The following is an 18176-nucleotide window of genomic DNA, read 5'->3' as shown; positions in this document are numbered from 1 at the left end:
ATATAAAGGAGCATATAACGTGCTCTTTTATGATTAGATTAGATTGTACATTATAAAATGTTAGATTGACAATAAGCAAATGTCAAAGTATTTTGGGGGCAAACTTCTTGCTAAATCTGAGTATCATGACAGACATACTACTGCTAATCAATATTTCTAATTCTCCTTTCCTTCTTGGCCTTTTTGAGTATTACAGTTCCCTGATCCTTAAAGGCAGGCATGGCCAAGAGCCTTCTATTGGTAACAAAATATGAACAGAGTGATGTGTCATTTTTACAAAAAATTATTTAAGAGTAGTGTGGTACCAGCCCTGCTGCAGGAAACTATGAAAGTTTCTTGAGAGGTTGGGATCATGAGTTGGTAGAATCTACATGATCCTGGGTCCCTGAATATTACAATGAACCAAGCCCTTATATGACTAGTGTTAGACAAGTAGCCTGCATGTCATTCATAGCAGGTGCTCACTAAATATTTTTGGACAAAGCCATGTATGAATAAATGAAAATCTCTTAAGGTAATTGTCTCCAATTGGGGTGCTATAACAAAAATATCATAGATGAGTGGTTTATAAACAATAGAAATTTATTTCTCACAGTTCTGGGAGATGGAAGTTTAAGATCAGGGTGCCAGCACAGTTAGGTTCCAGTGAGGGCCTTCTTCAGGGTTGCAGACAGATGACTTCTTATGTCCTTACATGGCAGAGGACAGAGCAGCAAAACAAGCTCTCTTGTGACTCTTATAAGGGCACTAATCCCATTCACGAAGGCTCCACCCTCATGACGTTGGCTAATTCTTATCAACTCCCAAAGGTTCCACCTCCTAATAACATCACGTCTGTGGGGTAGGGTTCAACATATGAATTTTGGAGGAGCACAAACATCCAGCCTTTACTGTTTTCTTTAACAGTAATACAAAATCTTGGCTCTGATATTGGCAGAAGTTGTCTTTATTTTGTAGGGCTAGCATTTTTTTTTCCTAATATTCATCTCAGGATCTTTATGCTTTCTCTATGAAAATTAAGTTTGAAAAAATATTAATTTTTTAACCAAAGAATATAAGTATTCAAAGTTAATCATTTTCTTGCTTATGTAGACGATCCCTAAATGAGAGAGATGTGAACTTATCCTATTTTGCTTCAGTTTTCTTATATGGAATGTTTATCCTTTAAAAACTATTTTTGAGAAAAAATGGATCTTTTTCTTCTTAAATAAATATTGTCCTACAACGAATTTTACATGATGCATTGACTAAAGCTATGCCTGAATTATATATTTTACTACACTTTGAATAAGTAAGGATGTATTTCACAAGAAAGAAATCACAGAATCTGAAAGCTAAAGAGAACCTGGGCATTATGTAATTTATTCCTTCTTTGTAACAGGGATAGAGAAGTTAAAGTCAGAGAAAGTAGAAGAAAGTTCCTGTCTTTCAGAAACATCCTGTTTTGGACCACAGAAATATTTAATTAGTCAAAATTTTTGTCTATTAAAATGGAAAGCTTTACAATCATACTAGGAGAAATATTTTAGCAGTTTAAAGTGACACCATCCATTTCAGATTTTAGATAACAGTGATCAGAAGCATTTTAATTGTCACTTTGATATTTACTATCTACAGTAGTAGAGAGAAAGGGAAGTGCTTCATCAGTGATTTATTGATGAAAGGAATAACTTTTATCCGATGGGTAAATGATTTTTAAGTGACTAACATGGACTTGTCAATGTAGCAAAAAGTGAAAATAAAAGAGAAAACATCATTTCTCCTTTTAATTAATTTTTACCATTTTAACAAATGAGGGTGAGTGTGATGTATTTGTACTGGTTCTAATAATGCCAGCTAATTCTCACCATGTCACTAATTTCAGATGTGACTGGTATCCGGATCTCCCTGGGACCACCTTAGTCAGAAGAATGGTTCAAGGGAGAGTTCCTAGCTAGAAATATATTTGAGAGCTGGTATCTCAAATCATGCCAGGCTCTTGGTAAGTATTTGTTAAAATGATACTAGGAGGTTATCTTTAAACCTTGTCATATGGGGAAAACAGAGGTCTGTTGAGTGTACATTTATTTGCAAAGTTACAGGCTATGGAAAGGGAAAAAATGTATTTCATGATTATGTAGAATGTCAGGAGAAGCAGATTATTGTTCTTGAGAGAAGGAATGCAGTGCAGTAGAGGCTACAGTAGCAGTTGGAGACATTTATTGTTATACTGTAAAAATTAGCTTAATTCTGCAATTAGCAGGTGAGTGGGTGATCTTTTTTTTCCCCCTGCTTAATTTGATTGACAGGTTTATTCTTGATTGTAACTTAATATGCATCATTTCCAAATGTGCACTAAAAGAAAGGAAAATGGTTTACTTCCCATTTTCCTTGGTGTCAATAAAAGAACTATTCTGAGAACTGGACTGTTTGAACAAAATGAAGATTATGCACAGAGCACCTCGATAAACTAATCAACACTTCTTTTCCACATTTGCATTGAAAATCAATTATTTTCATCAATTTATCATATGCACTAAAATGAAACATGAATAGAAAGGCCAGTTCCATTTTGTTTTCCATTGTTTAAATAGAACCCTACTTAGTACTTGTGTATCACCTATTCAATTTAAGTACCACCTTAGACTCTTAGCATCTTTGATAAAGCATTATCAAGAGTCTGGCATTAGGTATACTTGATATATAAGCATTTCTGCAGTTAATTTGCATGCATGGAAGAAAACAAAGCATAGAGGTTTTGTTTTGTTCTTTTGTTTTGAATTTTATTTTATTTTTTTATACAGCAGGTTCTTAATAGTTATCCATCTTATACATATTAGTGTATATATGTCAATCCCAATCTCCCAATTCATTCCACCACCACCCCCCAGCATAGAGGTTTTTAAAATATTTACCTGAAATAAGACATTCATAAAAAATGTATTTTATTTTTATCAGAGTCACAGAATTTCACAGCTAACATCTGTTCCATGCAAGGAAACATGCCTAAACTATACCTCCGCCATGCGTATGCCACTGTACAAAGTTACTGATGACATATAGAAGTGATGTATAGTAGTTACTAGTTTTATTTTAGGCAAAATGACAGATTCTGAAAGAGACAGAACATTGACCCTGTCACAAGCCTTTGAGCTCAATGTTATTTGAAGGATTGTAGACCCCTTATTGATAATTTCCACGTTTAAAACCACAACAAACACTGCTTTAGGAAACACTCCTACAAAATCTTTCAAATAAATCATTGTGGTGGTACTGAAAATTGTTTCAATTATGTTTAAGTAAATAATTCTATGTTGCCTCATGTTGGATCTTTATACTGTACATTTCTAATAAATAAAAAATTATTTTATTGCTATATAGCCAAAGTGAATAGTTATATCATTATGTACAATTTTTAAAAATAAATTCTCACAAGTAAATATATGGCAGACAACATCAATAGCTCCAAAATTGTAGGGCAAATTTATTAGAATGGAAAATCTTCAGTACTTATAAGTCTAATAAAATATATTATATAGCTATTTAAAATTTATAATAATCAGATGGGTGAAAGAAATTGGAGTAAGAAGTAATACTTATACAGTAAGTTTAAAAGATATTCATCTTTTTATTTTATCTCAATCTTTAGGTTATTTTATATGTATATATATATGTATATACAAAATTCAGAATTGTCTTTTGTTTTATTCTATAGACTGAATGTAACAACACTCTCTATTGGTAAGAAATATCAACAATCCAACGTCTTTGTACCCGTGGCATTTTATACATTGTTTTCACGTAACACTTATCCTCCTTGTCTTGGAGGCTTTCTTTCTGTTTCTTACATCTCTCATATCCAATCAGCAGAGAATATTTTCAGGCCCAAATGGTGCTGACAACCCAAGCTGCACGATTGTTAGGCAAAACAGGATGTCTTGCAACATTTTATAAACAAAGTTTTGGTACCCTAATATCAAACACCTCCTGGGTTCAGAAATCTACTACCGCTCTGCCCCACCTCCGCTTCCACACCACCACAGTATTTTCTAGTCCTAGTACTGTGTTGCTCCAGATTTCACCTAGCTTTCCTTTATAGAAAAACTCGGTGAGAGAAAGATGGGTTTTTGTTTTGCTGCCACAGGGAAGTGCTCAATTCTGCAGTTCATAGATGGCACACACTCTGCTTTTTAATAAGACAAAGCAACCAACTTTTTTCTTTTATCTACTCTTCAAAAAACCAGTTATGCCTTGCTGTGCATTTCCAGTCTTTATGCCCTATTAATAAGACTGTCACCAAGGTGGTAGCAGAGACTGTGGGAATATTAATTTCTCTACTTGAACGCACTTATAAACAGGGCTTACAGGACAGATATTTTATCCTATGGTTGAAATCAGTACAATAATCTTATCTGACAACTTTTATCACATTTTTTGGGGGGTAAGGTATTGAAAACTTTAAAAAATATAAGATGAGGTCTCTGTAACTTTAACTAAGGCTCCCTAAGATAAGAATGGAGCAATTAACCATGAATATAATGTAGTGTAGAACGTTCAGTACTGTACCCGGAGCCAGGAGGCCTGGGTTCTAATGCGGCCTTTGTCACATGCAACTCTGTGACTTTCCTTATGCCAATTCACTTCACGACAACAGGATGCTAGCTCTCCCTCGGATAAACCATTGAATTTGTGCTCCTTCACTACCACATAATCTAGACCAAGAGATCCCAAATGTGGTATGTAGATCCAAGGAGATCCTCAACACTCTTTATCAGGAGGACCGCAAGGTCAAAAATTACTTTCATAATAGTATTAAAATTGAGTGTCTTTTTCCCTGAAGGTACAAAAGCAATGGAGTGTAAAACCGACGGTACCTTAGTGTGAATCCAGGCAGTGGCACTAACCTCTACAAGTAGTCATTGATCTTTTTACCACCACATGTCTACCGTGTAAAAAAAAATTTGCTAGTTTCACTTGAAGATGTCTTTGATGAAGCAGAAAAAAATTATCGATTTCATGAAGTCTCTAACCTTGAGGACACATTGTTTTAGTATGCTGGTGATGATGTGTAATGGTTTCTGAGGAAAAACACCTATCCAAATGCTTGAGTCGTGAGCTGAACTAGTGGCTTTTTCATGGGACATTGATTCCACCTTCAGCCAACAGACAAACTATGATTTTTCAGACTTGGCTATTTGGTAAACATTGTTCTCCAAAATGAATTAAGTGTGGCCTGTCCCTTCAAAGAAAACAAAAGTAAGTGTAGCTAAGAAAAAGTTGGAGATTTCAAATGAAAATAAGAATTTTTGAAAATGTGTTTTCACCACTGTCTGAGGGCTTGACAATTTGTAAAGACTTTTCTGATAAGATTACTGGTTGTTACAGATGAATGTTTGTGTCCCCCAAGATTTATGTTTTGAAGCCCTAATCCCCAGCGTGGTAGTATTTAGTGGTGGGACGTTTAGGGGTTGTTAATGAAACAAAAAACAGGCCCAAAATGGAGTTTTTTTATGCTTCGCCCTGCGTCACCAAACCAAGACTTAATTATAGTTTCGGCTCTCCTGGAAGAGACTCTTAAACTAGTTAATCAGGAATTGCCTTCAGCAGCAGTTAGATAATCTGCCTGGTAGACCCCTACCATTCTCTAAGAAAAGTCACCTTGCAATAACCAATCTGACTTTTTGCCTGGTATAACTTCCTGGTTCCCACTTTTTCTGCTTATAGAAGTCTTTCATCTTATACAGCTCATCAGAATTCCTTCCTGTCTGCTAGACTGGATGCTGCCTGATTTAAATCGATGTTTGTTCAAATAAACCCTTAAAATTTTTAATATGCCTCTGTTTATCTTTTAACAGAGGGAATTAGGTTTAGATGAAGTCATGGGGTGAGGCCTCCATTTGGGGATTGGAACCCTTATCAGAAGAGGAAGACAGACCAGGGCACACTGTCTCCTGTCTCTCTATCTCTCTGTCTCTGTCTCTCTCTGTGTCTCGTTCTCTCACTCCTTCATGTGAGGACACAGCAGGAAGGCAGCTGTTGGCAAGTCAGCAAGAGAGCTCTCAACAGAAACCACCTTGATCTTGGACTTATGTCTATTGTTTAAGCTAGCCGGTGTGTGGTATTGTGTGATAGCAGACCGAGCAGACGAAGATACTGGTGATGTTAATGAATGTGATTTTTTGATAATGTGTAATAAAATAATTTAAAGTTTGGAAGACCCATATTGATGATATGAAACAGCTATTGAAACACTCTCCTCTTTTCCAAATAGACATCTGTGTGAGGCCAGGTATTATTTATACATATATGCTTCATATATAGTCTTTATATACTTCAAACAAAGCAACATGTCATAATAGATCGAATGCATAAGCACAAATAAGAATCCAGCTGTCCTTAAGCCAGATGTTAAGGAGATATGCAAAAACGTAAAACAATGACATTCTTTTCATTTTTTTTATTTTGCTTTGGGAAATATAATTACTTTTCATGAGAAAAAGCATTACTTATATTAACATGCAATGGGTTCATCATTGTTACTTTAAAAAGATTGAATAAAACATTGAAAACATTTCTCAGTTTCAATTTCCAATGTGGTAAATATCAATAAAATCCACATAAACAAAAGCCCTTTGACATCTTTAACAGTTTTTTAAGACTGTGAAGGGGTCCCAGGGCTTCCAACCACTGATTTAGACTATCCATGTAGCTTCACCCTATCTTTGTTCTGCCAGCCTGGCTCCTTCAGAGTCACTTGGACAACACCTGACAGGACCATTCTGAGTCCAAGTCACAAATTAATATCCATTATGCCCCAGTGTATGAAGTCAAGGTTCTGATGTGTTGATCTCCTGGGACCTCCACCCTACCAAAACCCATCACAGTCTCTATATGATGGAGAGGCACTCCCCTTGTCCTCAGGGGGTTCCAGCTTGTCTGCTGCCCTGAGCTATACTGCCGATAACCTGTGGACCTTTCTGCCTGAAGTATTCTCCAAAAGCTCAGTCGGGAGCATGTAAAACTGAGCATGGAGCCGTTCTGGTTTTCTATACTCTTTTCTAGTGCTGGCTCTAAACAAACGCAAACCAACCAAACATTACAACAAACCGTCATGCCAAATATCCCTGGTTCCTCCCCCCGGTTCATCAGACAAGCAAGCTTAGTCCAAACGGCAGCTGAATTTCAAACCGGATGCTTTACTCTCATGACCTTTTCTTTTATTGAATGAACGTTAAGGTGCGAACAGAAAAGAAACTGCTTTTCCAGCGGGTAATCTTTTAATTTCAGACTGTGGGATAGTCTTCTCCATGCCCCTGGATGAACTCTTAGGTTTGCCTCAGATTTTTATTCAATTATGCTTAGGTAATAATGAGGTCAAATAAAACTCCAGAGAACAGACTCACTTCAGTCATTAAAACATCCAGACTGGAGTGATAATCAAATTCAAAGATTGAAAATTAATGTTTCTTTCTGCTTGGCTCTATCTTGAAAGGACTGCTTATTCCAGATTCATCTCTCTATCACTCTGTCTGTCTCTCTTTACTACTGGCTCAGGACAACAGCATCAGACTCCCTCTTTTTTTTTTTTTTTTAACATCTTTATTGGAGTATAACTGCTTTACAATGGTGTGTTAGTTCCTGCTGTACAACAAAGTGAATCAGCCCTATGTATACGTATATCCCCATATCCCCTCCCTCTTGCATTTCCCTCCCACTCTCCTTATCTCACTCCTCCAGGTGGTCACAAAACACTGAGCTGATCTCCCTGTGCTACGCAGCTGCTTCCCACTAGCTATCTGTTTTACATTTGGTAGTGTATATATGTCCATGCCACTCTTTCACTTCATCCCAGCTTACCCTTCCCCCTCCCCGTGTCCTCAAGTCCATTCTCTACGTCTGTGTCCTGCCCCTAGGTTCCAGACTCCCTCTTGACCTTCTATTTTGCCCAGGTAAAGCAGGTATTAATCATGGCTGATATTTGTTAGTGGCAGAATTTTACAGGTTGTTAAAATATAAGAATACTTCTCTAAGTTTTGTAGGTAGATTACCCTGAGTTCCCCAATTGAATCAACACCTCCTTCCCTGTCTTCCTTTCTCCATGATTTTTCTTACTTTTCCACCATCCAGCAGTGGAAAGGTCTTGTCTAGCATCACAGGGCTCCAGGATCCTACTCCAGTTTCTGTGTTCTCGGCCTTGGGGGCTCAGCTGAATCAGTAAATATCTCATTTGTAACCATCAGTCACATTCTACTTGGTATGAGCACAAATCCATCAAGAACATTTGTGTCATTAATAACTGCTTTCTGATTGGAAGCTAATATTAGCTTTATTATAGAGGACTAGTACAAACATATAGAAGGGATTTTTAGGGGCCAGGGAAATTATCTCAGGGCTAAAGAACAACTTGGCAACAATTTAGACATAATTTTGGCATCTATGTGTATGTCTGTTTCCATAACTAATTATATATAATTACATATATATACACACACACACCATATGTAATATATTAATTACATATATGTGTGTATGTTTGTGCACATAGAATACTTGACAGTCTATTTGGAACATTAAAATACATAGAAAAGTGACAGTGTATACCATCGAGAACACAAAACATCAAAGAGAAGAATCTGTGGGTGGTGGCAGAAAATGAAAAGACCATTCACTGAAAAAATCATCTGAAGGAAAAAGTAGTGGGAATAAAGAAAATTGTAGACTTCAGTTTTTCAAATGTAAAAGCAAAACTGTAGAAAACTTGTTCTATTTAATAGATTTAAAATGGCATCATTTTGAACCATCAATGTTCTCCCAGTTAAAATTTTTCTTGCCTCTGTGTCCTCTTTTCCCATCTCTACTTCCATCATTTCCCCACTGAATTTCTTCAATATCATGCAGTAATTTATATTCACTTATTTATAATAAAAACCTTATCACAACAAGCAGGAGAAGAGAAATGAGTCTTATGCTTAAAAAAGATGCCAAATGTCTGATCAGCACAAAGGAAAGAGCAGGGAAGGAACTAATTGTTGCCTTAATGCATTTTGAGACATTAGTAGGTCAAGGATTAAGACAGGGAGATAATTCAGAACTGAGTACCTAACGTGGTGGCTAATGTTTTTCAAAGGAGCACAAGAGGCAGGTGATGTGATTTGAAAATATTGATGAGTTTTACTGAGAGTTCTTGCAAGTCTGGTGCTGCATTCCATGATCTAGTGCCTCTACCTAGTGATAGAAGCATCCTACATGGCTAATCAGTGGACACTGCCTGGTTAATGTCCCACAGATTTTCACTGTTCAATAAAATGAACTACCTTTAGACTCAGCTACTCACACATTTTGGTTATCCTGGATATGAGTGCTTTTGTATCTCTCATATCAATGGTAACTTTGGAAGCCTTTTGAGTATGAAAGTAATAGATTAGAAATCAAGAAATGGTGGCTGTAGTTTATACAAGTATATCAGGGGTATATCATAAGACAGCTATTACAAAAGAACTAAAATTCTTTTTTTCCCTCCATATTTTTGTGTGTAGGCAATCCTAATGCAGGAGTGATGGAGATGGAGAAATAGTTAAAAAAAACAACAACTCATTACCTTGTGCTATTTAATTAGAACATTATAAATGAACTTAAAAAGCTCACTATAATTTTTTAATGCCAGAATAACAAATTACCTCACTTATGCATATAATTTGCAGTTGATGATTTGTTGTTTTTTTTTTTTTATTTCAGAGTTCTGAAGATATTGGTGACAAATGAGAATTATGATTGTGTTCAAAGCTAAGTCAAAACAGAAACAAGTTTAGAAGGGAGACAAGAGTTTTAGAAACAAAAAACATACTATGCATCCATTATAAGCTTCCTAATTTAGCCACCTGGTTATCAGAACACCTTGAAGCAAAGAGTTCTACAATCATTTCAGAAATCAAAAGAGGTCAAGATGTTCCCTGGTAGCAAGAAAAGAAAGCAGGACCTAGCGAAGTATGCTTTTCCCTGAGTGAGAAGTTTACAGCATCAATACAGCATTTGTTGATGAAGCATGTCCTTATATGATTATTCAATTGTTTCGGTAACTACCTATTTAGTCACCATTCATTTACATGGTCCTAGAAGGAATATTTCAGGATTCATAATAAGTTACATTTTAAATATCACATTTCTGCATTAAAGGTTGGATTATAAGACAACCTTTTAGATCTTTTCATTTTTTATTACATTTATGACTTTTATAATTGTCCCTACATATATATGAGAAGTGAATGTGGAATGAGGAGATTCGAGGGCAGCATCGTTAAACATTCCAATAAAAGAGAATGGCACAAAAAGGGGTGAAGGCATGGGGAAAAACAGGTCTTAACAATATTAATTGAAGCTTCTTGTCAATGAAAGAAGTTGAGATTGTTATTAACCTTATTATCAGGGAGGTATGTCACACACCCAAACCCACATCTTTCTAGTGATTCCATAGTTCACCTCCCTGGTTGTTATGCTGCACCTCCAGCTCACGCCCTCATGCTTTCCTCAGCCCTGCTGTTTACTCACTCTTCCGAGTTGCATGTTTTGTGTCTGTTTTCTCTTACTTCTTTCCCTTCTCAGGAGTGACTTTTTTTTTTTTTAACAGACTCTCTACTATTCCTTTCCAGTCTGCACTTCTTTTTTTTTTTTTTTGTGGTACGAGGGCCTCTCACTGTTGTGGCCTCTCGCGTTGCGGAGCACAGGCTTCGGACGCACAGGCTCAGCGGCCATGGCTCACGGGCCCAGCCACTCCGCGGCATCTGGGATCTTCCCGGACCGGGGCATGAACCCGTGTCCCCTGCATCAGCAGGCAGACTCTCAACCACTGCGCCGCCAGGGAAGCCCATCCAGTCTGCCTTTTAATACCCAAATTCAGACACGAAATAACATTCCCTTCAGTTCTGACTGCTACTTCCTCAAATACTCCTTTCATCTTTACAACTTAACTGAGATTTTCTGTCTCCATTGAAATTCTTCTCCTCCACCACTCCCCTCCCCAGTAAAATCCAATCTTGGAAATGCCACCTTAGAGTATTTGTGGGCCTCATTCTCTCCCAACTTTCTTATGGCTTACAAGAAACATTTTATTTTGAAGGGGTGATAGAATATAGATAAAGCACACCATGCTAAAATTTTTTGTATGTTAGTGTCGATTATTGGTTCAAAGGTTGATATAAAGTTAAACTTCATAACCCAACATTTTTACCTCTAGGTACTTACCCAATTGACTTGAAAACTTACCCCCACACAAAGCTTGCATACCTGCACGTGAATGTTCGTAGAAGTCCCATTCATAATCATCAAAAACTGCAAGCAATTCTTATGTCTTTCAAAAGGTGAATGGAGACATTAACTGTGGTACGTCTATATAATAGAGTACCATTCACCAATAAAAAGAAATGCACTGTTAAGCCATGTGAAGGCACTGATGAATCTTAAATGAATATTGCTGAGTGAAAGAAGCCAGTCTTAGAATGCTATGTACTTTACGTTTCCACGTATGTGAGATTCTGGAATAGGAAACACAACAGAAATAGAAACTAAATCAGTGGTTGCCAGGGAAGTACATCTTTTTTCAATCAAGTTTTGACATGACTGTAGCCTTGTGAGAGACCAGGAGCTTAAGGACCCAGCTAAGCTGTACCAGGTTGCCTGTCCCACAGAAACCGTGAGATAAAAAATGTTTGTTTTAAGCCACAAAAGTTTGGGGTAATTTGTTATGCATCATTATATAACTAATCCAGTCATATATTTTTAATATAATATTAAAACCAAGTCAGCAGATGAGCTTTTGCTTTTAAAGAAGGATGATATTGAAATGTTGTGAAAATACTTTGTCTTGGATCAATACATGTTAACAGAATTATCACTGTAAATAGGACAGTCTGAAACCGCACACAAAGAATGCTTTGCCTGCTACCTATTCAGAATAATGACAATTTTCAGTATGAACTCTGTTTCAAAGAAGTTTCTTTGAAACAGGACTTATTGCATTTTCACTTGATTTTACCCCTAAATTAGCACCAACTCTCCAATCATTTGTAGAAAAAAAAATTGTGCTTTTAAAAATGAAATAGGACAAAAATAAGTGTTTGGTGCTACATTCTGCTTCCTCCTAGATGTGTCTACATTTAAACTCTACAAAAACAGTCTTCTTTCACATGTTTTATGCTAATGACATGGAGAAGAGGAAAGGAATAGTTCGAGATAAAGAAAACTGTTATTCAGACTCGCAGAGGGAAATAAGAATCAAATAGCATCTAAGATAGTATAAAATGTCAAACCATAATTTGTCTGGTTCCTCATTCATATCATGTTCAAAATGGCTCTCTCCACTGGGCTCTTTTCTGTACAAATGTGGTCCATTTCCTATACAGATATTTTCTTTGCTATTGCTCCCCATATGCACAGATTCATCTTCACACCTTCTCATACGCATTTTGCCTCTTTTGGCATGTGTTCTGTTTGCCTGCCATATGTAACCATCCTTGCAACATTTCCAGACCCAATTTAAAGTTTGAAAAATATCCTTCCCCTCTCTTCGCATTTCTATGCCTTTGGAACTTGGCATAAAAGTCTGATCTCCTTTTCCTTTTTTTTAGCTAGTTAATTTCAAACATGTATTTCCTAGTACTTTTATCATTTTTGGTCCAACTCTGAGTTCAGAGAACACAAAAATGTAGCAATGTATCAGAGAAAGCTCTTTGCAGTACAGTGAGGGTAATCCTAGTAGAGAGGTGGTGTCTTTGCGGGACAACTGGATTAGATTAGAAAGTGCTCATCCAAGATTTTCAGCTGATTTTCAGATTTTTATATGTGAATCTCCAGTGGCTTAAGAAAAGTACAGCAATAAGTGACCATTTACTACCATAGAAATGAAGGTGTGTCACACGTGAGATCAGATTTAACTCGTAATTCATAGAATGGCCCTTGGAGAATTGCCTCCAAACTAAAATTTTGTTTCTTTATTCATCTGATGGCTCTCTATGGACACAAGCAAACTATCCCATCACAATTTATAACACCCGCCATGTCACAGACAAGGACAAATATTTATGTCATTACTCCACGTTGAGTCTTCTTTCACCCCTTCTACACCATCTCCATTTTCTAAGATTTAGGTCAAGTATGGCTTCCTTCACAAATCCTTCATGATTACACACACATTGATCTCAGGTTTTCTAATTTCTTGAAACATTAATTGTTTTTCTCATTTTGGCTCTTAATTATAGACTCTTACACATCCTGGAATACTCTTCCTTCTCTCCTTTGCCTGACAAACACATACTTGTTATTGAGGACTCATGCTAAGTGTCACCTCCTCCACGAAGTCACCCCTGACCACTCCTACCCTCTGGCACCCAAGGAAGTAAGTATCCCCTTGACACTACTCCCATATCATCAACTAACTGCGAATAGAGCATGCGTCCCTCTACTTGATAATATATCAATCTTCTCACCTCCCCATTGCAAGAGTGAACTCTTTCTAGTAGGCATTTTATCATGTTCGACCCTGCCACACTGACACTTAGCCCTAGATCTAGACAATTAACAAAATTCAATATATATATTTGATGAATTAATAAATAAGTGAACACGAAAATAAATTAATGAACATGTAAAAAATGAATTACTGCATTGTTATGTGCATCAAATAATAACCAATGCATATAAATTAATTCATTATGTATATCAATTCATCAACTAATAATGTGCATGAGTTAATCATTATTTTTATCAACCTGGAACCATCAAATCAATTAATAATATGTAACAATTAATGATTATGTGCATGTATTTTCCCTGCTGAAAGGAGGGGAGAAAATAAGTTCATAAGATATATATGCGGACTCTCCTATTTAACTGAGGGAGGAGATTTTGTTCTATTCACTGGAGTAGGCTGAAACTTGTGTCATCTGAAAATTTGTATGTTGTAACCTAATCTCCAATATGATGGTATTTGGAGGTGGGGCCTTTGGGAAGTGATTAAGTCATGAAGGCAAAGCCTTCATGAATGGGATTAGTGCCCTATGAAAAAGACCCTGTTAGAGGGCACAGCAAGAATCAACTCATTGAACAAGCACGTGGGACTGCACCAGACGCCAAATCTGCCAGCACCTTGCTCTTGGCCTTCCTAGTCTCCACAGCTGTGAGAAATGAATTTCTGTTGTTTTATAAGCCACCCAGCCTGAAATGACTAAGGCATTCAAATTTTGCATATTTTGAACAAAATAGTCTTCATTAGGAATATAATTTTTTACTCAATTTTAAGGAAGTTAGAAAAATAGAAAAGAAAATGAAGAAATTACTAAGAGGAAAAATACCAGTGAACCCAGTGTTTTAACCACAGTGCCTGATATATTTCCTTTACATGTTTTCGTGCACTTATTATCATGTTTTACCATTGGTATGCTGTCATTAGAATGACATTATTACACTATTATTATGTAGCTAATGTCATTAGCTACATAATATGCAATATAATAAGCTGTCACAGTTTAACTTATTGAAATCCACCAGCCAGTGGCCATGAGAAAACATGTGAGTGAAGCAGAGATTATTTACCTTGAGGCAGCAAGGGAGAGTGCTCTTCAGAGGAACTGCTGAGGTTTCAAGGAGAATTTTGGAAGAGTTCTGTTAAAGGATCTGGGCTTGTGCTGAATGATTCTAAACAGGGCTTAAAGAAGACAAAGCCATTTCTGAATTAAATGCTATCGGAAATACGGGAGCAATTCAGGGATTAACTAACTTGGCAATTTTTCTCTAGGAGGTGAGACAATCAAAGCAGTGCTGGTTGTCATATGTAGTAGTCACTTGGGTTAGTACAAAGAGGGGGCTGCTTAGTTGTTTTTGTGGTTGCTGGGTGTCCTTGTATCTGTCTTGTTTCAGACTTGGTCATGGTCACACCTCCCTGATGATGTCTTGTATGTTGACCCTCACTGTATAGCTCTAACTGCCAACTGCCGGGGCTGATGTTCACTCCCTGAAATGATTTATTTATTATTAGACATTTAGTTTTCCACTTTTTCAATTCTCTGATGTGATATGTTGAGCAATATTATAAATATAGCAGTAAAAATAATAAGATCCCAGAGATGGCTATTAGTATCAAGTTGCGGTCAATTTCTCTTTGTCTTTCTATTGCTGTTATTTTCCTGCCAAATTGCCATGAACCACTTTGAACTATCAACAAGAATGTATGATACTGTATCTCCATCATTATTGTGTGTTGCATATTTTAAAAATGGTTTATTTAATAGGCAAAAATGGAATACAATTTTTGACTTTTTTGAGTTTCTATGACTATTGCTGAGGTCGATTTGTTTTTACATGTGTCTTTATGGGTAACTGAAACTATTTTGGAGAATGGTGAGAACTGCCTCTCTAAGATATTGCTATTGCAGATATTATTATCTACTCAATTTCTCAACATTCATTTTCCTATACAGAGTAACATCTTTGGACAGCTTTGCATATATTTGTTGAGACTAAACTGAATATTTGATATTCTTAGAAATGGTGTTTTAGTAGACAAAATAAATAACTACTTCAGGGCAAAAATTTCAACTATTGACAGAAATCATAATAATTATATTGTGAATAAGTGAATGAATGGATGGATAAATTAAAAAAATTATAATCATACAAGATGATAAGGGGTCATTTTTGAGCTACATGCTTCTTTACATAATTGGCGCACTTAAATTTCCAAAATGAGATGACTTTGTTTGTTTTAAGTTGCTAAATTTGTGGTCATTTCTTATGTAGCAATAAGAACCATATTAGTTTTCTATTTCCCAAGTGTTTTTGATTGGAACTCCATTTGAAAAACAAAAAAACCTTTCCAGAAGAAGGACTCGTGTCCATGATGTATGTATCTGAAATTTTGTTTTATGTAATCTTGGTTTAAATTAGCATGATAAAATTCTAGACACCAAGTGTATTGTTATAAATACCTATTAGATGATGTAATCCTTAGGTAAATGAGAATTTCTAAATGTTAACATTTCAGCTCTACATCTTTCCCAAAATTGACTTACAAAATTAACTAAAATACAGTTTGGTTATATTTGTATATAATTTAGGTATAAACATAACCAAATATAAACAGAACTCCTAACTTTATATTCCTCTTTACCAGTTATTTTGTATTGAATTTTATATCTGATTGTAGCTTTCGGATAGCAATGGAAATGTACTTAATACTAAAATACATATTTTAAATTATTGTTTGTTTTATTTTAAATATTTTAACAATTATTTTAAATATTGAAACATAGTAAATATTATTTTAGACACTCAAGCCTAATGTCAAATATACACGCCAACATACATGTATATTTTATACACATATATAAAACTGTATACTTTAAACATATGTATGTATATATATTATTATCTTTATATACAGTTAAAATCTATGATACTGTCAGAAATGTAAACAATTGTTTCTCCTCTGATTCTGAAGGCTAATCCCCACCAGAATCCCTGGCTCTGAATATGACATGCTTTATTCACTTATGACAGTCTTGTAACATCAATCATGTCTTGCAATGAGCAACTGCATCCATTATGTTGCCCAGTAGTTTCCCCATAATTATTTTTCAAGTCATTTCCAGAGTACTTCATAAAACATTCTTAATGCCACTATATAGGAACAGATAATAAATTAATTCCGTTTTCAAGGGCTTTAAAAATGTAGCTTTATTTTAGTTTGCAGCAAATTTTGTATTACGATTTTTACCAGAGGCATAATATAGTGTTGTTTTTTTTTTTTGATAAGCGTTTAACTGTTGTAAAATAGGAAAAAAATTGCACTATAACAGTGAAATGTTTTGTTTCTGTTTTTTGCATGGGGAGGGGAAAAAAGCAACCTTACCGTTCCTTCTCCCATATGCTTCAACTTTCATGTCTGTTTTGTCATCTATTCCATTAACATTATGATGAATGAAAGCTCTCCAGAATTTCGAATACCTTGAAAAGTAGTCAATGCCTGCTCTTTGGAGGCTACATTGAAAATAAATAACAATAAAAACAGGGTGATCCAGACTTTTGAAGTCTTTAAAGACACCATCACTGTGATCTTTGTACCACTGCTGCGGAAAAGAGGTCAACATTTCACATTTCTGGCACTACTAACGACAACACAGCAACTAAAAGAAAGCATGAATTTCTGGGAGCAGCATTAGGATACAGGACTCCTGCTGAGCTCACCAGTTCCTTGCTCTGCACAGCTGCCTTCTCAGCTGGGGGTTTTAAATCAGCACTGTGAGAAAAGACAGAAATGACCATAGTGCATTTGCCTCACTATGAGAAAAAGGTAATGTTCAATTAACGCTTCAGCCTTCTGTTTTCCAACTGACTTATTTCTGTCTTTTGTTTGCATGTTTTGCTTTGGGTCTTTTGTTGTTCCTTTTCATTTCATGGAATAAAATGCTTAAACTAAAAATATCTTTGTTCTTGCGGTTATGCAAGGGTACTGAAATTCTCATGGCTTTGCTGAGATGAATGAGTTGGAGGAATCATAGTGCTTTTAAAAAATATGTTTATTCATACCCATAGGATATTAACATCCTGTTCACCTAGCTAAGCTTGCATGCAACTGTGAAAACATCACAAGGGAAAGAGTAGAGCCTGCTTTAAAAGTATTTCAATAAATGCAACATCTGACTTACTGAGAATGCATGTATTTACGTTATCTGCTGCTCTGTTGTAGAATTGTATATACTATGCTGTTAATGGTGAGCTCTGCTTTGAGGCTGGTTTGAATACTGATAAAAAAGAGCTAATTTCAACAAAGCAACGTTTCTAATCTTCCAGGCATAAAGAAATGCATTATCTTCCTTTATACTTATTACACATTGTATTTGGAATTGCATAGATACAAATTAATAAACATGATATTATAGAATACTGTTCTTCATAGGGTTACATGGTTTTGTGTCCTTAGAGATGAGCTCATTAGGGTTCTTAGTTGTACCCTTTTTTTTCTCTTTTTGAACAATTTATTTTATAAGCCCAGAATGGCAGTAGAAAAAAGAGCTATGTGATTGATCTGTGTATGTGTATATGCATGTGTGAGTATATGCTTAACTCTGACTTTGTGGGTCTTATGAATTTCCTCTCAGATTTTCATTAGCCTTCTGGTTGGAAAGAGGGATGCTTTCAAGCTTGAATAA

Source organism: Phocoena sinus, chromosome 3 (assembly GCF_008692025.1).
Source record: "Phocoena sinus isolate mPhoSin1 chromosome 3, mPhoSin1.pri, whole genome shotgun sequence".
Classification (NCBI taxonomy): domain Eukaryota; kingdom Metazoa; phylum Chordata; class Mammalia; order Artiodactyla; family Phocoenidae; genus Phocoena; species Phocoena sinus.
The sequence above is the reverse complement of the archived record's forward strand: the minus strand, read 5'-3'. Positions refer to the sequence as shown.